We start from the raw sequence: 22,002 nt of genomic DNA, 5'->3' as shown, positions 1-22,002 counted from the left end.
TTAACTATATTAACCTTAATATAATTAGGGTTAATATAGTTAATATATATAATGTAATACCTATATTAACTATAATATACTTAGGGTTAATATAGATAATATAGCTGGCGGCGGGGTAGGTAGATTAAATTAGGGGTTAATAATTTTAATATAGATGGCGGCGGTGAAAGGGGTTCACATTAGGGGATAGATCAGTTAGATGGTGGTGGTTTTAGGGGTTCACATTAGGGGATAGATCAGTTAGATGGTGGCGGTTTTAGGGGCTCACAGTAGGGGGTTAGTTTATGTAGATGGCGGCGGTTTAAGGGTTAAATACTTTATTAGGGATTGCGGCAGGGGATCGGGGTTGACAGGGAGATAGACATTGCGCATGCGTTAGGTGTTAGGTTTATTTTAGCAGATCGCGGTTGACAGGGAGATAGACATTGCGCATGCGTTTGGTGTTAGGTTTATTTTAGAAGATCGCGGTTGACAGGGAGATAGACATTGCGCATGCGTTAGGTGTTAGGTTTATTTTAGCAGCCAGTTTAGGGAGTTACGGGGCTCCAATAGTCAGCGTAAGGCTTCTTACGGCTGCTTTTTGTGGCGAGGTGAAAATGGAGTAAGATTTCTCCATTTTCGCCACGTAAGTCCTTACGCTGTATATTGGATACCAAATTGCGCGGGTTTGGTATACCTGCCTATGGCCCAAAAAACTACTGGCGACAGCAGAAATATATGCGCGTAACTTCTAGGTTACGCCGTATATAGGATACCAAACCCACGCAAATATTGGCGTCGCCGACTTTTGCGGGCGACGATTTTTATCGGATCGACCCCGTGGTTTTTATGTTAGGGTGTTAGGTTTAAACATAACTTTTTCTTTCCTCATAGACATCAATGGCGCTGTGTTACGGAGCTTTTGTTTCCGCGATCAAAGGTTTTAGGCTTTTTTTTAGCCGACTCTCCCCATTGATGTCTATAGGGAAATCGTGCATGAGCACGTCAAAACACTGCTTGTATTTGGGTGAGGTATGGAGCTCAATGCCACCATATCGCTCGCACAAGCCGGGTTTTACAAAACCTGTAATAGCAGCGCTATAGGGAGGTGAAATACCGCCGCTTTTTTTTGTTAATTTCCCTATAGTGCTCAAAACTTGTAATCTAGCTGAGAGATAGCAGTATCTTATTATTTTTTATAAAATAACTGCACTAGGCAGTATTTTGGGGGTAAAGTTGAACGGAGTGGTCAGAGATGGCATCAGAACCTCATGCAACGAATGGGGTAAGTAGCACAGAGATGGCAGCAATTGTAAATATATATATATATGCTTAAATACATATATATGTATGTGTTAATATTTGTATATACACATATTAACACATAAATATGTATATAAGCATATACACACATATTTACTGGGTACACACAGTTCCCTTAGACCACAATGTAAAGGCACTTGTCAGTGCTGTTTTGTTTTCTAACACACCACTCCGACCAACTTTACCCCTAAAATACTGCCTAGTGCAGTTATTTTATTAAAAATGAAAGATAAGAATCCCATAGGAGCCTACTGAAGCTCGCTCTCATGAGCGCAATGCTTCCAAGCAAATCAAACGCAAGCTCGCCTTCACATTGCTGTGAACTTGTAATACCAGCGCACATTAGCGTGTGCTGTTATTACACAGTAGAGCGCAATTATTGCTTTCATGAAAGCAATATTTAGTGCTCCACTTTTAATCTGGCCCTCAGTTAGCTGAAACCTTTAAAAATTGTTTAAGGGACACTAAACTCAATTTGTTTCTTTAATGATTTAGTTAGAGCAGGGGTGGGGAACCTTGTCCCTCCAGATGTTTCAGAACATAATGATGTTTGCTGTTTAGAGGATTGATCCATTGCAGGAGGACAACTTGAATTAATCATAGTGAACTGTCGCTCCATAGATTTGAACTTCCAACTAAACTATTAAAGGGATAGTAAAGACCAAATTAAACTTTCATTATTCATATAGGGCATGTCATTTTAAACAACTTTCTAATTTACTTTTATCATCAAATTTGCTAAGGGATTAAATGCCTATCAGTTGTTACCAGCAGAGAGGCTTACATAACTTAACACAAATATAACTTAACACTTTATTTAACTTAACCTAATAAATAACGACACAGAAACTGGTTATGGGTAAACTATTTGACCGTCACAGGGCAAAATATTTATTAAACTGAACGCATCAGAAAAAACTGCACAACAGGCAAGATGGCGGCAAGCGCTTATCCTAAAACATAACCCAGCACTGCAAGAGGTAAGCGGCCCAAAACGGAATCTGCAGCAGAGAGGCTCTCTGCTCAAGGAAACGCTACTGAGGGGTGTCGAGCTCTTGTGACCCACCCGCAAGGGGAAGGAGGGGCACCCCACGTGCACTTGGGGACATCCGCCCCTCCCACTTTTAGACTGGTCATCGCTCACCCCTTTTCGCCATTCCCTACGCAACAGGGCCGCTACCTCCCGCCGTGAGGGTGTCAGAGAAGGTCTCTGTATCCCAGCCGCTCGAACTGAGAAATCCAGAGAGGAAAGCTGGAACTATCCTGCTATGGACTTCAAAGGCTAGCCTGACTAGGCATGCCCAGGTCCCGTAAATTAACTAGCTAGAGTAGCCATCTTGCCAAAAAGGGAGGGAGGGCGGGAAAACGTCTCTGCTCAGGATCCAGGAAGAAGAGGGCCAGTGATCAGTGTTGCACACTTTTAAGGTAAGAAGGGGAGCTCCTCCCTACACTAGCAACATTGTTGCAACTAACCCCACACTGCCTCTTCTCCTATCTCACTCCTTTCAGCATTAACCCTTAGCTTGTTTCAGTCCCATGCTGGTCCCTCCACTGTCTTAAGGGATTAAATGCCTATCAGTTGTTACCAGCAGAGAGGCTTACATAACTTAACACAAATATAACTTAACACTTTATTTAACTTAACCTAATAAATAACGACACAGAAACTGGTTATGGGTAAACTATTTGACCGTCACAGGGCAAAATATTTATTAAACTGAACGCATCAGAAAAAACTGCACAACAGGCAAGATGGCGGCAAGCGCTTATCCTAAAACATAACCCAGCACTGCAAGAGGTAAGCGGCCCAAAACGGAATCTGCAGCAGAGAGGCTCTCTGCTCAAGGAAACGCTACTGAGGGGTGTCGAGCTCTTGTGACCCACCCGCAAGGGGAAGGAGGGGCACCCCACGTGCACTTGGGGACATCCGCCCCTCCCACTTTTAGACTGGTCATCGCTCACCCCTTTTCGCCATTCCCTACGCAACAGGGCCGCTACCTCCCGCCACAAGATAGCATAACATAATGCTAACCTTGCCGCCACCTAACAACCCCAACCTGCTTACAGGCGGGTTCCTATAGAATTTTTAATATCCTCAATAAAGATATCTAGGGCTACATTCTGCAGGTGAACCCTATCCCTTCTATAGAAATGCTGCTTGTCGGACGTGATGGAGTCGTGTTTAACCACGAAACCTCCCACTCCCGTGACGGTCCTACCAATCGAGGCATTGATCTTTTTCCTAACTCGATAGGCTGCGCTATGACTGACCATGTGCCTCCATTCCAGTCTGGGAATAATATTAGACCACCCGATTACAACGTTCGGGATTCTGATCTTAATCCATGCAATCCCGGCCTGCATGATCTTTGTCAATTCCAACACTGGAATGGCGCCCACATCGTTACCGCCCAGGTGAATAATCAATATGTGGGGCTTACCCCAGCGAACTAGGGCCTCGGAAATAAGGGGGGCTAACCTAGGCCAACACATGCCCCTCTCCCCTAACCATCTAATCGATGCTTTATTTGCAGGGAAACCCAGTGACTGACCCCCGGGGAGGGATAAACAGCGGATGCATGCCCAATGGACATACGAGTGCCCAACAATCCACACTCTCCTGGCTCCCTGTGCGGTTCCTGCAACGACAAACAGTGTAAACAACACAGAAATTGAAGGGAAACATTAAACAACTGGCCGAACATAACCGCGATATCTGTTGGACCGCCATCTACCCACATGTTGAATAGCATCTGCTGAGGAACCTGTCATCGCAGCGTTAGTCGCAGCCCCTATACGGAAAGAATGGGAGGCAATCCTGGTTCCGTCTAAACCGGCAGCTGCCACTGCCTTTGCTAAAACTTTGCGAAACTGGTAAATGGACAACGCACAACCATCAGCATGTATTAACAGGGACCCCGGGTTGCCTGGTCTCACTTCCCAAAAGTGTGAAAGAGCTAATACCGGGCAGCACGATCCCGATGTTTTGGGCATAGAAATCCACACCCCTTTTTCCTGCTGATCTGTCTTTGACCGTGGTAGATATAGCAACAGGGAATCTGTTGCAAACCGTAAATGTTCGGCCAACAGGCCCCTGTCAAGTTGTGTCTTAGAGGGGGATACTAATTCACCAACCCTAAGGGCTGCAGAATAAGCCAGGACAAAGGCTGCACGAAACAGGGAAAACTCGTATGGCGTAGCGCAAACCTGCCCTAACGCCTCCACCAGCCGCTCAAGCCGAGCGAGGGTAATGGGCTCCCTAGGGTCTTTATGCTGGGGCTGCGATCTTCCCCACCCTTTAACTACCTGCCGCACAAAGAAAGCGCTAGTTGGGTCAGGCATGCCCATGGTGCGAAAGAAAAATGACAATGGTGCAAGCCGCGAGTGAATACCTCCATGCCGAACCCCAGCCTGCCTGAGACTCACCAGCCAACACACAATGTAGCTTGAGATGCCTCCACAGCTTCCAAATCTTGATGATGGCAGAATCTTTCCCATTCGTCCCACAAGCTCGTGTAAGAGCGCCAAGTAGACGGGGCTAGTGAAGCCCGTACTAAAGGGAGCAGGGATATCCATGACTTAGAAGCTGCCAAAGAAAACCGGGACAGGGTAAACCTTCTGGAGCAGCATTAGGAGCAAGACGTCTAAAAGTCGCCCAATCGAATCTCGATAGAGCATCCGCAAGCACATTATTAACACCGGGGACATGCTGAGCTTGAAATTGAATATTAAGCTCTAAACAACGCAACACCAAGCGTCTGAGCAAACAGACTACCGCAGCCGAAGTTGCTGATAGGTTATTGACTGCGTGGACAACACTAAGGTTGTCCGTCCAGAAAATGACCGCTTGATTTTCAAAGCATGTTCCCCATAATTCAACTGCTAGCACTATCGGGAACAGTTCTAACAATGTAAGGTTTCGCGTCAGACCCTTTGCATTCCAGTCTGAAGGCCAGGGGCCTGCGGACCATTGCCCCTGAAAATAGGCCCCATATCCTTTAGACCCCGCTGCGTCTGTAAACAAATGCAACGATTGGCTAGAAGTAGGGGAAGAGCGCCAAAGACAGATGCCATTAAAATTCCTTAAGAAGTCTTCCCAGACTTGCAAATCAGCTTTCATGCCTTCAGTGACTCTAATTCTTTTCGACGGTGCGGGAGACCCTTTTAACTTACTTTCCAACCTTCTGTTAAAAACCCTCCCCATAGGGATTACTCTGCCTGCAAAATTAAGGAGGCCCAGCAAGGATTGGAGTTGGCGAAGTGAAACATCACGACTGGTTAAAGTCGATTGCACCGTAAGTAACATGGCTTGAACCTTTTCAGGAGGTAACCTACACAGCTGCTTTTCAGTGTCAATTTGGATACCTAGGAATGTGAGGCAAGTGCATGGACCCTCAGACTTGTCTTCCGCGAGAGGAACCCCAAATTGTGACATGAGATCTCTCATGGACTGCATCAGCAACTGGCAATCCCGCAAATCCTTTCTACCTACCAGGAGAAAGTCATCTAGGTAATGAGCTATGAAATTTCCACCCACCCGCTGGCTGACTGCCCAATGTAGAAACGTACTAAATGTCTCAAAAAGGGCGCAGGAAAGGGCACAGCCCATCGGAAGGCAACGGTCTACATAGTAGCCACCCTCAAATTTAATTCCCATGAGAGGGAAGGCTGCTGGGTTCAGCGGCAGCAAACGGAAGGCGGCCTCAATATCAAGTTTTGCCAGTAGGGCCCCTCTCCCTGCCGACCGAACCAGCTGTAGGGCGCTGTCAAACGATTGATACTTCACTGAGCTCATATCTGGGTCAATGGCGTCATTGACAGAAGTGCCCCTGGGGTGAGATAGATGTTGAATTAGCCGAAATTACCTGCCTCCTTCTTTGGCACAACCCCTAGAGGGGAAATCACCAAACCTTGAAGGGGGGTGGAAGGAAATGGGCCTATTATCCTTCCCAACTGAATTTCTTTATTCAATTTCGATCTAACAACGTGCGGAAAGTGATAAGCTGATTTTAAGTTTCTAGCACAAGGAGCCCCTTGTGGGCTTCGCATTAAAGGGATATGAAACCCGTACAAAAAACCGTCACGTAACAATATGGCGGCGTGGCGGTCTGGGTACATTCGCAGCCAGGGCTCAAGGGCGTGAACCCTCACCGGGGTTGGGGCCCTTTGAAACAGTCGTGAATCTGTTGGTGGCCCTATTAGCTTGGAAATCTTTTCTTTTGGAACATTCGCTGCCGGGGTGAGAACCCCCGCAGAACTTACATGTGTGGCGAAAGTTGCAGGAGCTACCTTTATCACACTTCCCATCCTGGTACGCCCAACAGGCACCACCCTTTCGCTTACCTTTCGGTGAACGAAAGGACTGGTTCACGACCCCCGTGGTTGAGGAGGAGGGAGGATGAGAGCCTAGGCGTTGCCAAAGGTGGGTATCGGTGGTGTCAAATGTAAGCACCGGATTCCCTGCCATCTTTTGCCTAAACTCAGAGTCATAGTCCCTCCATGCAGAATCTCCATACCTCCTCTGAATCCAGTGTATGTTATCAGTGTATTTCAAGATAGCATGACACTGGCTGGGGTACTTTTCTAAATAGCAGGAAGAGTATACCCTGAAACAAATGAGCCATTCATCAAAAGTTTCCGGGCGCTTGAACCGTTTAGGACCAGTGCCATCCATACTCTTCTCTTTTTGTCTATAAGCTTCTGCTGAAAGCTCAAAAACATTAACGTATCTCCCTTGCTGGATTTTTTTAACCGTCTTAGGTTTTAAATGTCCATGCAAAGAAGGGGTATAAGAGGGCAAAGAGTCACCGTGTAACGCGACTTTGCGCTCTGAACTAGGGGTAGGTAAAGGGCGCTCAATGAACTGTGCTGATGTGTCATGGGGATGCTCTGTCAAAGCTAGTTGCTGCTGCTGCTGCTGACCTGATTTCCTAAAAGTACCCCCTTGAAATTCCTGCCACATCTTTTTTACCATTGAGAACATACGTTTTTGGCCCTTAGTGTGCAGCCCCAATGAAGTGTCACTGTCAGATCCTGACTCAGTAAGTGATAAGTCATCTATGTCAGGTCGGTCATGTATAAAGGCCCCGGTCTTACCCTCTGCAGAGGATGCCGCTGCTTGAGCTGTCGCAACCGGCTGGGCTTCTCTCCTTGTGTCGGGAACTGCTGGCTGCTGAGCAGGTGCAGGTGGTGCGAGATCATGCTGTGAACCCGCTGAATTAGCTGCTTGGGAAATACTAGCTGTGCCAGATGTTGAAGGCAAAACAGGCTCCGTTTGAGCTGTACCCTGCAAAATAGACAAAATTTGGCGAGCACAACGAACACCAGCATTGGAAGAATTAACAGTTTCAATCCCCAGAGACTCATTACCCAATACAGTGCCCCCTTGAACACCACACAAATTAGGCCTGTTCCCACTCAGCCCAGTCGTCACATTAGCCCTAGGCACACTAGCTAAGACATTCACATTGTCATGAGCATTCACACTGGCAATGAAAGTGTTAACTGGGGCAGAAGATCTTTCATTTACAACCTGCGCATTTACTTCCGCTTGAACTGCCCTACCACTTGCATGGAAATCACGCACACCTGTGGCATGCACTGGGTTAATAGTGTTTCCCCTCATAGCATTGTTAGTTAACCCTTGAAGCGCATCATTGCTAGTTAAGGCATTCACATTATCATGAGCATTCGTAAAGGCATTCACATTATCATGAGCATTCACACTGGCAATGAAAGTGTTAACTGTAGCAGCAGATCTTTCATTCTCAACCTGCGCATTCACTCCCACTTGAACTGCCCTACCACTTGCATGCAAATCACGCACACCTGTGGCATGCACTGGGTTAATAGTGTTTCCCCTCATCGCATTGTCAGTTAAGCCTTGAAGCGCAGCATCGCTGCTGTGGGCCTCGCCCCTGTCGCGGGGATAAACTTGGTCTGTACCCTTATATAACTGGGTATGTGTCACACGGCTATCCCTAACCAAACCTCTGTTTCTCATATTGGAGCGGCTGGATCCTCTCATTCCCCTCACTATGTTAGTTGTGGCCCCACGCCTTTGCCCTGAGAAACCTCTTATGGCCCCGCTCCCACGTGACGCAGCAGCAAAATTAACCCTTCTCTGCACATTTTTCCTCCTTGTACTACCCCTCATGGAGACTGGCAATCGTTCCCCTACCGGTGTCCTCTCATGGTACTCACCTCCGGTGTAAATGAGAGGACCCGGTCGATTGCCGCCATCTCCGCGTGTGTCTGGCCGTGTATGGGCGGAAATGACGTCACCGGAAGGGGCGGGGCTTATCGCGCCCACTTCCGGATTCGCCGATGGAGCAGCCGCATGGATGGGAGCTACAGGAGGAGACATAGCCGACGCAAGGGACGCGAGTAAGGACGCCATCGCCGACGCAGCCGACGGGGGAAGCGCCGCAAAGAGGGAGGAGACAGAAGAGTCAGGTAAGTTACCCGGCAGAGCCCAAGAAGGCCCCCCCGCAACCGCCGCCATATTGGTGTTTCCACCAACAGCCGCCATATTGTGTGTCATAGGGGTATGTTGAACAGCCACCATGCTGGAGCCCACACCCACCGCCGCCATATTGGGGCCTACTACTAGGCCTTGCTGAGAATTAACATTAGCAGCTGTAGAGGTGGACTGAACATGGGGGCCAACATGGGGGCCAACATCGTTAGAGGCGGTCGGTTCCCTAAATATACGTGGGGAAGGGGAATGACTCGCTGCAGCACCTCTACCCATATTAGGCCGTTTTTTAAGTAATGGGGTTGACATGCCTGGCCTGTCAGTAAACAGCTCAGGCGATTCCACCCTCTGTGCCAACACCTGCTCTCCTTGCTCTACCCCTGCCCCATCACCTTCTGCACCTAAGGCCTCTATGCTAGGGGCCCTGACCAGTGCCTCAGTGGCATAGGCCGATCCGGTGCAGCTAAAGTCATGCACTTCAGCTACTGTAGTAACTGATGTGTGTAAATGGCTAGGAGCTGTAACAACTAAGCTAGTAAATTGTGTTTCAGGAACAAAATCAACTAAATCCTCCCCATTATCCATGTCACTTATCTGCTTTTCCTTTCCAGGTCTTGCAAAAGTCAGTGCATGGAATCTTTGAGGAGGGAGTCTGGTTCTTCTAGGACGCTGCATGAAGAAGCTTTGAATCAGCAAGTACTGCAAAACGTCTCTGCTCAGGATCCAGGAAGAAGAGGGCCAGTGATCAGTGTTGCACACTTTTAAGGTAAGAAGGGGAGCTCCTCCCTACACTAGCAACATTGTTGCAACTAACCCCACACTGCCTCTTCTCCTATCTCACTCCTTTCAGCATTAACCCTTAGCTTGTTTCAGTCCCATGCTGGTCCCTCCACTGTCTTTTGTTCTTTTGGTATTCTTAGTTGAAAGCTAAACCTAGGTAGGCTCATATGCTAATTTCTAAGTCCTTGAAGACCGCCTCTTATCTGAATGAATTTGAAAGTTTTTCACAGCTAGAGGTCGTTAGTACATGTTTTTCATAAAAATAACATTGTGCTCACGCACGTGGAGTTATTTAAGGGTCAACAATAATTGCCTGAAATGCAAGAATGACAAAAGATCTGAGATAAGAAGGCAAATGGGGAATGGTAAATAAAGGGATTATCTATCTTTATAAACAATAACATTATTGGTGTTTACTATCCCTTTAAGTTGCAAACTGTTCTTTTTTGTTTGTAATACTGTATGGTACAACATTCCCTCCTCTGTATTATGTATTGGAGGAGAGGTACATGAGAAACCTCTTGCTTATCTTAGGGAACATAAGTTTGTTTGGTTATTATTTGTGTTGTTATTATTATTCCATATTGCTACATGATCTGCATCCTGAATATGTACTTAGCACTTGTTTTTCTGAAAAATGTATTCAGTGTTCCTTTTTGTATATAGTATTCAGGAGGTGATTTCTCATGGGAGCCCATATATCATTGGAAAGTGAATGTTGTTGTTATTATTGTTTTACCTTATTGATATGTAATCTGCTAAATGCATACTCCATTTACACTATTTGTAAAAACAATAACAAATAAACATAAAAAAATATAATATGCACAGCTGCAATAAGAAAATAATGCATTGGGACATTTCTTATGGCTCTGTTGCTTGTCTGTACATATGTGTTTAATTCCCACAAACCGTCAGCTCCGGAGCAGTAAACTGCTATGTCAATTAGAGACAGTCTATCTTCAGCTCAGGATAAGCAGTGTATTGCCCATGTGGAGCTGACTTTATGGGGCCGATTTATTATGATGTGGGCGGACATGATCCGCTGTAGTGGGTCATGTCCGCCCAACATCGCTAAATGCCGACGGCATACGCTGTCATCATTTAACATTGCAAAAGCATTTCTTGTGAAATCCTTGTGCAATACCGTCCCCTGCAGATTTTCTAGTAGGGGGGTGTCAATCATCCAGATCATATCTGATCAGGATGATTGCTGTCTACCGCCTCAAAGTGGCGGATAATTTAAGGAGCAGCGGCCTTAAGGCCGCTGCTTCCTAACTTCTGTTTCCGGCCAGCCAAATGGGCTCGCACAGAAACTGCTACATTCGCAGCATGTTAAATCAACCCCTAAATCTTTATTTAAACCTTTTGCAAGGGTTTGAACACACGGTCAGTCCCAGCAATTGTGCAATTAGAGAATACGTCAAAGAAACATTAAAACACTAAGGGTTAGATTACAAGTAATGAACAATTTTAACATTTGCCCATAAAGGGGCAAAATCTACAGTTTACAAGCACACGTTAAATAACCAGCCATTACAAGTGGCATTTTTTTTTATAAAATACTGCACAAAGCAATTATAAGGGGTTAATGTGAGGTGATGTGGGGTGTTTGGAAAAAAAAAAAAGGCACTTAAAGTACTTTTACATAGATGTGAATGGGGACTGTGTTTTCACTCTAAGGGGTCTATTTATGAAGCAGCAGATGCTGCTTCCGACCCTCTCTGCTTCAGTTCCGACTGAAGTGGAAGTTATGAAGCAGCAGTCCTAAGACCGCTGCTCCTTAACTCGTCCGCCAACTCTGTGGTTGCGGACAGCAATCAGCCCGATCGAATACGATCGGGTTTATTGACACCCCCTGCTAGCGGCCAATTGTCCACAAATCTGCAGGGGGGCGGTATTGCACCAGCAGTTCACCAGAACTACTGGTGCAATGATAAATGCTGACAGTGTATGCTGTCAGCATTTATTGATGTGCGGCGGAAATGATTTGCTATAGCAGATTAATAGCACATCATAAATAGACCCCTAAATATATATGTATATGCGTATATTCATATATATTTATGTGTTAAAGGGACATTAAACACTAAATAAATGCTAGATAGAATGATGCATTCAAAGAAAAGATTAGTCCATGACTAACATGTAGATGCATTTTTTAAAGTTTCATTAGTTGTTTAAAAAGTGACAAAATAAGTGTAAAGTTTTAGTGTCTATAAAACACTGGGAGCTGCCATGTTGTAACTTGTGTTACCTTCTCTGCTGTGGCCAATTAGGGTCAGTTATAAAAAGGTCACAAGAGTGTGCAGCCAATGGTTGTGCTGGATTTAACAGTGTTCCGCACTTCCATTTCTAACAGGAACTGAAAAGCTCACAATTTCAGAAAGGAATTACAGGCAAAGAGGACAAAATAAATAATGAAAGTATATTGCAGAGTTGTTTAATATATACAATTAATCATTTTATATTAGCATCTCAAAGTGTCTAATGCCCCTTTAATATGTGTATATACACATATACACATTCACAAAGGGATTAAACTGGGTCTCCCAAACAAAACATATATGTTATTTGCAAATTTAGTCCAAACTTACTGCTTAACGGTTCCTAAGCCACCGGCTTTATAAAATGAAGCTAATCCGGATATCTTCTTCATGAGGAGCAAGACCACTAGTGATGTCGCGAACATAAAAATTTGGGTTCGCGAACGGCGAATGCGAACTTCCACAACTGTTTTCGAACGGGCAAACCGGGTGAACCGCCATAGACTTCAATAGGCAGGCGAACTTTAAAACCCACAGGGACTCTTTCTGGCCACAATAGTGATGGAAAAGTTGTTTCAAGGGGACTAACACCTGGACTGTGGCATGCCGGAGGGGGATCCATGGCAAAACTCCCATGGAAAATTACATAGTTGATGCAGAGTCTGGTTTTAAGCCATAAAGGGCATAAATCACCTAACATTCCTAAATTGTTTGAAATAACGTGCTTTAAAACATCAGGTATGATGTTGTATCGATCAGGTAGTGTAAGGGTTATGCCCGCTTCACAGTAACAGACCAAACTCCCCGTTTAAAGGGACAGTCTACACCAGAATTTTTATTGTTTTAAAAGATAGATAATCCCTTTATTACCCATTTCCCAGTGTTGCATAACTAACACATTTATAATAATATACTTTTAACCTCTGTGATTATCTTGTATCTAAGCCTCTGCAAACTGCCCCTTTTTTTAGTTCTTTTGACAGACTTGCAGTCTAGCCAATCAGTGCCTGCTCCCAGATAACTTCTCGTGCACGAGCACAGTGTTATCTATATGAAATACGTGAACTAACACCCTCTAGTGGTGAGAAACTGTTAAAATGCAATCTAAAAGAGGTGGGCTTCAAGGTCTAAGAAATTAGCATATGAATCTCCTAGGTTAAGCTTTCAACTAAGAATACCAAGAGAACAAAGCAAAATTGCTGATAAAAGTAAATTGGAAAATTGTTTAAAATTACATGCTCTATCTGAATCATGAAAGTTTATTTTGGCCATGTCCCGTTCCTTGTCCTCACTGATGTCATTGAAGGTCTCTTCCTCCACCCAGCCACATACAACACCAAGGGTCCCGAAAGGTGACAACAAGCCCCCTGGGACGCCTGCTGTGTTTGGTCTTCCACCTCCTCAAAGCCACCTTACTCCTTTGACTCCTCTTCTTCATACTCCTCTCTCTGCGTTATTATAAGGTGTGTTAAGTAGTACTATTCCTATCAGTTTAATCCCTGTTACGTCCCCTATCAGGGGACGTGTATATGGCATCAATTTTACGAACCGGGAGATGGAAAAAGATTCTTGGTCGGTCCTCCTACTTCAAATTTGGGGCACTGCGCATGCAATCTAATGTGCCACCAGATAGGAGTGGTGTGTTAAGTAGTACTATTCTTATCAGTTTAATCCCTGTTACGTCCCCTATCAGGGGATGTGTATATGGCATTGATTTTAGGAACCGGGAGATGGAAAAAGATGCTTGGTTGGTCCTCCTACTTCAAATTTGGGGCACTGCACGTGCAATCTAATGTGCCACCAGATAGGAGTGGTGTGTTAAGTAGTTCTATTTTTATCAGTTTAATCCCTGTTACGTCCCCTATCAGGGCACATGTATATGGCATCGATTTTAGGAACCGGGAGATGGAAAAAGATTCTTGGTCGGTCCTCCTACTTCAAATTTGGGGCACTGCACGTGCAATCTAATGTGCCACCAGATAGGAGTGGTGTGTTAAGTAGTACTATTCCTATCAGCTTAATCCCTGTTACGTCCCCTATCAGGGGACGTGTATATGGCATCAATTTTACGAACCGGGAGATGGAAAAAGATTCTTGGTCGGTCCTCCTACTTCAAATTTGGGGCACTGCGCATGCAATCTAATGTGCCACCAGATAGGAGTGGTGTGTTAAGTAGTACTATTCTTATCAGTTTAATCCCTGTTACGTCCCCTATCAGGGGATGTGTATATGGCATCGATTTTAGGAACCGGGAGATGGAAAAAGATGCTTGGTTGGTCCTCCTACTTCAAATTTGGGGCACTGCGTGTGCAATCTAATATGCCACCAGATAGGAGTGGTGTGTTAAGTAGTTCTATTCTTATCAGTTTAATCCCTGTTACGTCCCCTATCAGGGGACGTGTATATGGCATCGATTTTAGGAACCGGGAGATGGAAAAAGATGCTTGGTCGGTCCTCCTACTTCAAATTTGGGGCACTGCACGTGCAATCTAATGTGCCACCAGATAGGAGTGGTGTGTTAAGTAGTTCTATTTTTATCAGTTTAATCCCTGTTACGTCCCCTATCAGGGCACATGTATATGGCATCGATTTTAGGAACCGGGAGATGGAAAAAGATTCTTGGTCGGTCCTCCTACTTCAAATTTGGGGCACTGCACGTGCAATCTAATGTGCCACCAGATAGGAGTGGTGTGTTAAGTAGTACTATTCTTATCAGTTTAATCCCTGTTACGTCCCCTATCAGGGGACGTGTATATGGCATCGATTTTAGGGACCGGGAGATGGAAAAAGATGCTTGGTCGGTCCTCCTACTTAAAATTTGGGGCACTGCATGTGCAATCTAATGTGCCACCAGATAGGAGTGGTGTGTTAAGTAGTTCTATTCTTATCAGTTTAATCCCTGTTACGTCCATGTGTGTAATGCTGCCTGACTGAGACATATCCCTGTTATCTACATCTTCTGGCAATAATAGTTGCGCATCACTATCACTCATTTCTTCCAACTGCTGTGTAAATAACTCCTCTGACAGATCAAGTGAAGCGGCTGTGGTGCTAGTGTTGGTGGTGGCAGCAGGCCGGCGAGTGGTAACTTGAGAGGTGCCCGAAGCTAAGCTGGAGGAGGATGGTGCGTCAAAGTTCCGAGCGGAAGCTGTAGAAGATTGGGTGTCCTGTGTTAGTCAGTCAACTATGTCCTCAGAAATATTCGAGTTCGGGGTACGTGGCCTCTGAACACTGGGCATTATTCTAGGGCCAAAGGGAATCACAGCACCATGAACACGACGGCCCCTGCGGGTTGGCCTGCCTCTTCCTGTCATTTTTTTTTCGATTAGTGGTACTATGCGTGCAAGCTACTGTGACAACAGATATGAGTGGCACTGTTCACTGGTAGAAGTTGGCAGAGTAGACGCTGTAGGCCTGACACACACGCTTGCAGACAACTAACTGCTATTCAATCTATTACAGTCAAAATTTTTTTTTTTTTTTTTAAATGTACACTACTGTTACACCAGATATGAGTTGCACTGGTGTGACACTGTGCCCTGGCAGGCACTGAAACGCACATGTGTGAAGGAAACTGACTTCTATTATTTAACACAGTCAAAAAAGTGTTGTTTTTTTAAATGTACACTACTGTTACACCAGATATGAGTTGCACTGGGGTGACACTGTGCCCTGCCAGGCAGTCACTGAAACGCACACGTGTGAAGGAAACTGACTGCTATTATTTAACACAGTCAAAAAAGTGTTTTTTTTTTTTAAATCTACACTACTGTTACACCAGATATGAGTTGCACTGGGGTGACACTGTGTCCTGGCAGGCAGACACTGAAATGCACATGTGTGAAGGAAACTGACTGCTATTATTTAACACAGTCAAAAAAGTTTTTTTTTTTTTAAATCTACACTACTGTTACACCAGATATGAGTTGCACTGGGGTGACACTGTGCCCTGGCAGGCAGGCACTGAAACGCACACGTCTGAAGGAAACTGACTGCCATTATTTAACACAGTCAAAAGAGTGGTTTTTTTTTTAAATCTACACTACTGTTACACCAGATATGAGTGGTGGCACTGGGGTGATACTGTGCCCTGGCAGGCAGGCACTGAAACACACGTGTGAAGGAAACTGACTGCTATTATTTAACACAGTCAACTATGTCCTCAGAAATATTCGAGTTCGGGGTACGTGGCCTCTGAACACTGGGCATTATTCTAGGGCCAAAGGGAATCACAGCACCATGAATACGACGGCCCCTGCGGGTTGGCCTGCCTCTTCCTGTCATTTTTTTTTCGATTAGTGGTACTATGCGTGCAAGCTACTGTGACAACAGATATGAGTGGCACTGTTCACTGGTAGAAGTTGGCAGAGTAGACGCTGTAGGCCTGACACACACGCTTGCAGACAACTAACTGCTATTCAATCTATTACAGTCAAAATTTTATTTTATTTTTTTAAATGTACACTACTGTTACACCAGATATGAGTTGCACTGGTGTGACACTGTGCTCTGGCAGGCACTGAAACGCACATGTGTGAAGGAAACTGACTTCTATTATTTAACACAGTCAAAAAAGTGTTGTTTTTTTAAATGTACACTACTGTTACACCAGATATGAGTTGCACTGGGGTGACACTGTGCCCTGGTAGGCAGGCACTGAAACGCACACGTGTGAAGGAAACTGACTGCTATTATTTAACATAGTCAAAAAAGTGTTGTTTTTTTAAATGTACACTACTGTTACACAAGATATGAGTTGCACTGGGGTGACACTGTGCCCTGCCAGGCAGTCACTGAAACGCACACGTGTGAAGGAAACTGACTGCTATTATTTAACACAGTCAAAAAAGTGTTTTTTTTTTTAAATCTACACTACTGTTACACCAGATATGAGTTGCACTGGGGTGACACTGTGTCCTGGCAGGCAGACACTGAAATGCACACGTGTGAAGGAAACTGACTGCTATTATTTAACACAGTCAAAAAAGTTTTTTTTTTTTTTAAATCTACACTACTGTTACACCAGATATGAGTTGCACTGGGGTGACACTGTGCCCTGGCAGGCAGGCACTGAAACGCACACGTCTGAAGGAAACTGACTGCCATTATTTAACACAGTCAAAAGAGTGTTTTTTTTTTAAATCTACACTACTGTTACACCAGATATGAGTGGTGGCACTGGGGTGACACTGTGCCCTGGCAGGCAGGCACTGAAACACACGTGTGAAGGAAACTGACTGCTATTATTTAACACAGTCAAAAAAAGTGTTGTTTTTTTTAAATCTACACTACTGTTACACCATATATGAGTGGTGGCACTGGGCAAGTGGGCACAGTATACGCTGTGAGCCTGACACACATGCTGGCAGGCAGGCAACTGCAATTAGATTACACAGGAAAAAAAAAAAGCAGTCTGATGTTCTAGCCCTAAAAAGGGTTTTTTTGGGGTGCTGTCATTATAGCAGAGATCAGATGAGTCATTCAGGACTGTAGTGGACACTGAATACACTAGCCTAGCTATCGATTTCCCTATTAACTCAGCAGCAGCTACACTGTCCCTCCTCTCACTAACAATGCAGCTTCCGAATGAATCTAAAATGGATGCTGTCCAGGAGGTAGGAGGGTCTGGGAGGGAGGGGCTGCTGCTGATTTGCTGGGATGTGTCTGCTGACTGTGAGGTACAGGGTCAAAGTATTACTCAATGATGACGAATAGGGGGCGGATAAAACATTGCATATGTTCGCCTGCCGTGGCGAACGCGAACATGCTATGTTCGCCGGGAACTATTTCCCGGCGAACTATTCGCAACATCACTAAAGACCACACTCAATTTAATACAGGAGTGCTATATTGTGTATTTGCTCTACTCATTGCCAGGTCCTTGCTTATTGTGAGGCTTGTCTCATGGCGTGGTCCACAGGGAATGAATGATGTTGTCACTGTGGACGCTCTGAGCTGTAAGACTCAGAGGGTCAGTCAGCAAAGTATATGACAGGATGAGGCGCTGAGCTTGAATATGGATTTTGAGATCACAAGAAGAAAAGGCTCTCAATCCATGATAAAGTAAGAGTCCACTTTTATTTTATCCATTAAAAGATTCACAAGAAAAGCTCACATGCTGGAAAGAGGGGGTGAAGTGGAAACTGGCTTATGCATTTCGGCAGTAAACCGTAGTCATAGCCTAAAGTTCCACTGCACTATACATATAGAAATAGTGTATAATGTGTTCCTATTGGTTAAACATTTAAAACATATCTCACTCCTGTCTTAAAGCAATATTTTTGTCTGCACCGTATCAGAAAAACTGATGTTCCGTAAATACTATACCTGGAAAATTTACAGATGATATATATCATCACTAAAGATGATCAAAGAACTCCTAATACTATATATATATATATATATATATATATATATATATATATATATAAACACACACACACACACACACACATAATTATTTATCTCTTGAATAAATAGACTTCAATTTATGTAACTATTTATTCCCAGAATAAGAATTCAACAGTTTATTATAGTGTGTTAAAGATGTTGCACAAGAGTAGGCTGACCATATTGCCGCTTTAAAAAGGGACACATATGAAAAATACATATGTCAGGGCTGTTTTCAGGGCTGTTTAAAGAAATGGTTTTGTATAAGAACCCTCACATATGTATTTTTCATATGTGTTCCTTCTTAAAGCGGCAATATGGTCAGCCTACACAAGAGGGGTGGATATTTATGCAAAACTTAATACATACAGGGAGGGGAACAACAACCATGTTCTCAATGAACCCAAAAAACTCATTAATATCAAAGCTGAATAGTTTTGGAAGTAGTTTTTAGTTTGTTTTTAGTTATAGCTATTTTAGGGGGATATCTGTGTGTGCAGGTGACTATTACTGTGCATAATTATTAGGCAACTTAACAAAAAACAAATATATACCCATTTCAATTATTTATTTTTACCAGTGAAACCAATATAACATCTCAACATTCACAAATATACATTTCTGACATTCAAAAACAAAACAAAAACAAATCAGTGACCAATATAGCCACCTTTCTTTGCAAGGACACTCAAAAGCCTGCCATCCATGGATTCTGTGAGTGTTTTGATCTGTTCACCATCAACATTGCGTGCAGCAGCAACCACAGCCTCCCAGACACTGTTCAGAGAGGTGTACTGTTTTCCATCCTTGTAAATCTCACATTTGATGATGGACCACAGGTTCTCAATGGGGTTCAGATCAGGTGAACAAGGAGGCCATGTCATTAGATTTTCTTCTTTTATACCCTTTCTTGCCAGCCACGCTGTGGAGTACTTGGACGCGTGTGCTGGAGCATTGTCCTGCATGAAAATCATGTTTTTCTTGAAGGATGCAGACTTCTTCCTGTACCACTGCTTGAAGAAGGTGTCTTCCAGAAACTGGCAGTAGGACTGGGAGTTGAGCTTGACTCCATCCTCAACCCGGAAAGGCCCCACAAGCTCATCTTTGATGATACCAGCCCAAACCAGTACTCCACCTCCACCTTGCTGGCGTCTGAGTCGGACTGGAGCTCTCTGCCCTTTACCAATCCAGCCACGGGCCCATCCATCTGGCCCATCAAGACTCACTCTCATTTCATCAGTCCATAAAACCTTAGAAAAATCAGTCTTGAGATATTTCTTGGCCCAGTCTTGACGTTTCAGCTTGTGTGTCTTGTTCAGTGGTGGTCGTCTTTCAGCCTTTCATACCTTGGCCATGTCTCTGAGTATTGCACACCTTGTGCTTTTGGGCACTCCAGTGATGTTGCAGCTCTGAAATATGGCCAAACTGGTGGCAAGTGGCATCTTGGCAGCTGCACGCTTGACTTTTCTCAGTTAATGGGCAGTTATTTTGCGCCTTGGTTTTTCCACACGCTTCTTGCAACCCTGTTGACTATTTTGAATGAAACGCTTGATTGCTCGATGATCACGCTTCAGAAGCTTTGCAATTTTAAGAGTGCTGCATCCCTCTGCAAGATATCTCACTATTTTTGACTTTTCTGAGCCTGTCAAGTCCTTCTTTTGACCCATTTTGCCAAAGGAAAGGAAGTTGCCTAATAATTATGCACACCTGATATAGGGTGTTGATGTCATTAGACCACACCCCTTCTCATTACAGAGATGCACATCACCTAATATGCTTAATTGGTAGTAGGCTTTCGAGCCTATACAGCTTGGAGTAAGACAACATGCATAAAGAGGATGATGTGGTCAAAATACTAATTTGCCTAATAATTCTGCACTCCCTGTATGACTCACAACTATTAATTCACACATAAGTGAACATTTCTCTACAAAGGGTACTAGGCCTCTCTCAAAATTAGGTTCAAAATTATCAAAAAGATGGTGGTGAGAGCGGCGCTCAAAAAATAAGCTGGGGTATAAGAATGTAGGTAAACAAGGAGAAACGGGATTGTGTGAATTACACATACAAACACTGTGCAGCTCTCAGAAAGGTCAGTAACCTATCATTCAGAAACACCTATAGACACTGACATTCTAAGAGGTTACCCCGGAGACCTAAGGAGAACGTGGAACGTGTGTGTCACACTTACAGCAGACTATAAAGAAACGCTGTATAACTCCCAGAAGCTTGGTAACCCATAATTCAGACTGCTACATTTGTGGATCCAGTCTACGAACGCTTGTTTTTTCTTCTCTCTGACATCGTGTGCACACTTTTGAATCCAGTCCGCAAATTCTTTCAAGCTAAAGATCCTTTATATCTTACCTGAAATGAATGAATATAATTTTCATAATAGTGAATTTTATAATTGCAGATATTGTAGATATTGCAGAAGTATTTTTTCTTTAAGAATTATTAAGTGCCAACAAAAGAATAATTATAGAATCCAATAGGGATTTGAGGTTTTATTAATATGTAGATTTTATATTGCGGCCACAATTAATTTAATTATTTGTTGATTTATTTATGTTTTTTTATTTTTATTCTGTGTATTAAAATATACCTTTATAATTTATCCAATAGTGATTAATAGTGTTGTTTACCTACATTCTTATCCTCAGCTTATTTTTTGAGCGCCTCTCTCACCACCATCTTTTTGGTAATTTTGAGCATAATTTTATTTAACTGTTGTGGGAGAATAACAGGATACAGAGAGGAGGCTCTTGGGGTAATTTTTAGCTCTAAGGTTGAGGGTCTTTATCGCTTTTCTCTCAAAGTTAGGGTTGCCACCTTTTCTGGATAAAAATACTGGCTAAGCTTATTAGCAGATATTTGGGGAAATACCTGTTAAACAATAATCAGTAACTAAAGCTGCTAGGACTCATTTTAAATGATCATTTGTTTATAATTTGATTATTTAATTTTATTTTAATTTAAATTTAAACTTTGACCATTAACCCCTTAGCCATCGCAAAGTTTCCCACTCTGGTGCTAACGATGGCTCAGAGCCATCGCTAGCACTCTCTCACCTTGAGGGAGATCGGGGGGCTCCCACCCGCTCCTACCCCGGAGATCAGGCCTGCATAGTGACAGTCATCGCCGGGGCTTTACATTTTGCGTGTTGACGTCATGCACAATGACGTGATGACGTCACCATGCAATTTTATTAAAAATTTACAATGCAAAGAATAGGGAAAGGGGGCATGCTGCTTAGAGGCCTGTATCTCAGGTACCTAAGCAGCTACAGACCCCCAAGACCCACCATTGGAAAGGTAATCGCCTAACCTTAAAGGGTCACTGAACCCAAATGTTTTCTTTCATGATTCAGTTAGAGCGTGCAATTTTAAGCAACTTTCTAATTTACTCCTATTATTAAATTTTCTTCATTCTCTTGGCATGTTTATTTGAAAAGCAAGAATGTAAGTTTAGATGCCGGCCCATTTTTTGTGAACAACCTGGGTTGTCCTTGCTGATTGGACAGCACCAATAAAAAAGTGCTGTCCATGGTCTGATCCAAAAATGTGCTGGCTCCTTAGCGTAGATGCCGTCTTTTTCAAATAAAGATAGCAAGAGAACGAAGAAAAAATGATAATAGGAGTAAATTAGAAAGTTGCTTAAAATTGCATGCTCTATTTGAATAACGAAAGAACATTTTTGGGTTCAGTGTCCCTTTTACAATGGTCTAAGTCTTGAGAATCTGGAAAAAAAAAAAAAAAAAAAATAATAATAATAAAAAAAAACTTA

The sequence above is a fragment of the Bombina bombina genome, chromosome 5 (assembly GCF_027579735.1).
Source record: "Bombina bombina isolate aBomBom1 chromosome 5, aBomBom1.pri, whole genome shotgun sequence".
Taxonomy (NCBI): domain Eukaryota; kingdom Metazoa; phylum Chordata; class Amphibia; order Anura; family Bombinatoridae; genus Bombina; species Bombina bombina.
This window is presented reverse-complemented; position numbering follows the sequence as displayed.